Consider the following 3,441-nt stretch of genomic DNA (forward strand, 5'->3'; position numbering starts at 1 on the left):
ATTTTGCAAATGGTGGACTGTGCTGCCTTCCAACCTTCAATTACTGTGCTGGTTCCAAAGCACTCAATAACCAAGTGTTGTCAGTCTTCCCAGCAACAAACACAGGATGTGACATACCTAGCTCAGTGGTTGTTCCAAAAGATTTTGCCTGCTCCAACAAGCGTGTTTACTAACATAAGCGGCTGACTCAAGTAAAATTATAGAACCTCCTCAAATCTTGAACATTAACAGATGTAAAATGCCCTCTTCCTGGATTTACTAAGTACCAGACAACTCAGTAAAACCAGCTTCTTGGAACACGTCTCTGACGGCAGCCAATAAAAATTATCCACTGACCAGACTAGTTGTACCTGAAAGGATCTGGTTGATCCATAGCCAACAGACAATTTGGCTAGAATTTCCTCCTTAATTTAAGTTAAAGGCCAAATTGGATTTGGAAAATATACTTGAATACAGCTGCTGCTGTTATAAAAATTCTGGGCTTCAGTTCAGTATTGGATCATTATAATCCATTAGCCTAAATCAAGCACAAATAAAAGGCAAGGTCAGGTTTCCTATAGCCCTATAAAGTTTATAGTCTTGAGGGTCTCAGGATCATATTTCTATTCAAAGAATAGGCCCACCAAACAACAGGTTGATTGCACAAGAAGCAATAGGGGACTACCAACAAATAAACAAACCTAATGAACCATGCTCACTGAAATGTCACACGTTGATGCCACATTAACACATTCAGAATCATATTATACTCAGAGATCTTTGTTTTATGTGAGGCCAAGGAGAAGTAAGCCTCTTAAAACAAAGGCCTACACACTATTAAAATAACTAACAATGGAGAGGCTGATGAAACACTCATTATCATTATTGGCTCAGTTTTTACACAAATATACACTGAACAAAGCTGATTTTAGCTCTCGTGTATCACTATGTATTGTTTTCTTTCTTCATCTCTATATAATAGAAAATAATTATGGTATCTGAATAATTTGGTGTTGACTTCAGGGAAAGGATAGAGATAAACAGAACCACATCAAGGTTTTTACCCTTAGGTAAAATCATGACCAAATATACAAAGAAAAGAGAAATATGGAAAAATACTATCCCTGTTGTCCATCTAATATTCCAGATGTCGCCTGTGTGTCATGGCCTTAGGAAGTGCACACGTTTCCTGTTTGTCATCTAAGTGAACCAAGAAGAATATGTGGCAAAAGACACAAGACAAACTGCACCACGCACGCTGGCTTGCATGTTCCCATAAACACACACAGGGTGCCAGGAAATAACCAAACCCCAAATAATACTGTAATTGCTCCTGCTGTCTCAGATGCGCTCTCCCTCTCTGTCTCTCATAATAAAAGCCTGTTTGACAGGCCAGTGCAGTATATGTGCCACACAGGAGGGAGTCTTCTATTGCTGCTGAACACAAAATTGTATTATTGAAGGCTGCACCCAGCACAGCACTCCTTCTTGTTCCTCCCCCTGTGTCTGTCTTTATATTAGAAATGTTTTCAGTTGCCAATAAAAGCATAATGCGGTCTTATACATGCAGCATTTGCAAGTGAATTGCACTGCCTGGTATTGCCTCTGATGGTAATCAGAAAAACATTGTGCTATGAGAGGAAGAATAGCCAGTCCAATATTGAGTGTGATTGTGCTGAATGTTATCTGATGGAGATGTTGGAAAAAGAGGCATACTGTATGTAAACTGAATGCCACGCTGCTTGGCCATATGGGTAGCAATAAGATACAGGCATATGAAACAGCAGGAACAAATTATTCTTAAATTATAGGCACGGCACTGCTTGCATGTGAAACCATAAGTAAATGGGACAAGCATATGGTGCGGAATAACTTAAGAGTGTGTTCGATGGGAAATACGGTTAAATTGTTTATGAAGGAATGTGTGTGGCATCCTTTGTGTTGTCAGTGAACGGCATATCAATTCTCTTCCTCTCGGTCTCATTTGTGTCATCTCATTTTCATCCCAATCAAGCCTCCATTTCACATTTCATTCTTATCTCTCAGCTGCCTCAGCCTATTATTATTTCCCCTGTTTGTGTTTCTTAGTGTCTCCTGCTCTCTTTATATTTTACTCTTGATCTCTCTTCCTGTGATTTCTTTTCTTCCCCATACAGTATCTCTCCGTTTCATCTAGTGTTGTTCTCTTGCCTCTTGCTTTTTCTACCCGTATAGCATATTTTGAGCCACAAGCCGTGCTAAAAAATAACAGGATCTCGGCTCATGCACCCCTCAAATTACTTGTGTGCACATTTATTCCCCCAAAATCTAAAAATTCTACAAAATGACTCACCCTTCACCAGTTAGTGGGATCTTTTTTAGCTCCTCCTTGACATTTCAAATTCTGACAGTCTGGTGACAGGTGCATATATGCTGCTGCCTGACTAAAATAACAGTGGGAGAAAGAAGGGGCAGAGCTTGGAGAATAGGGACAGGAGTGAAAAACAAAGATGCAAGAGTAGAGATGGGAAAATGAGAGGGAAGAGAAAATGAAGTAAAAAAATGAAGAAAGTAATAAGTGCAAAGAATAAATAGATGGAAAGCAGAGGGATGAAATAATAGCAGTGTAGGTATGATAACACATTCTGTGCCGTCAATAATTTCTGCATTTATATTCTTAACAACCTCCATACCCATGCTGTCATAATGCCACAGATTCCCAAAGTGTTTTACTTTGAATCATCTGGGACCTGAACAGAAACAATGAAGAGTTGTAGTTGGAAGAATTATTTTTATGTCTACCTTTATGATGTCAACTCGCACACAGTAAAAACTGCTTGGAAAACTAATCTGGCAAATATTTTGTGTTTATTTGACCAAATAGTTCTTGCTCATTTTAGGAACTAAAAGTAACCTGAGGGAAAGCAAATATATTTAGAAGATGACGTGAGGAGGTAATAGATTTTATTGCAATACAATAAAATGTTTATTGCAAAGTGGGGGGAAAGGACAGAATGTGAAAAGAGCAACACAGAGAGATGATCATAAAGAGGAGAGGGAGAAGACTGACTGAGATTGATGAAATGTTGTGCAAAGAGAGGGATAAAGCCTGTGAAAAAGCTGAGGAGAGTGAGAATTTGTGACTGGTACTCAATGCGCACTCCCTTTTTATCTCATGTGGCACCCTCCCTCTTCTCACATCTGTTTTGACCCAGTAAACTTAGCAATGAACCTGAATCACAGTTTCCGATTGGCTGCGTCAGTCATGTGACCACACTCCCTCTTTCAGCCCCACCTTCTGAGCTGAAGATGCAGTTTTCTGCAAAAAATCCTGGGTCATTTCACTTTGGTGTGAGCACTGTGTCTTTTCTCCTCGGTCCTGTTTTTGACTCTGCATCTCTCCTCCCCTCAGTGTCTTCTCTGCTTAACAAAAAGACTCTTGATTTCTTAATAATTCAACCCACTGATATATTGGGACTAAGT

Source organism: Larimichthys crocea, chromosome XIII, assembly GCF_000972845.2.
Source record: "Larimichthys crocea isolate SSNF chromosome XIII, L_crocea_2.0, whole genome shotgun sequence".
Lineage (NCBI taxonomy): Eukaryota > Metazoa > Chordata > Actinopteri > Sciaenidae > Larimichthys > Larimichthys crocea.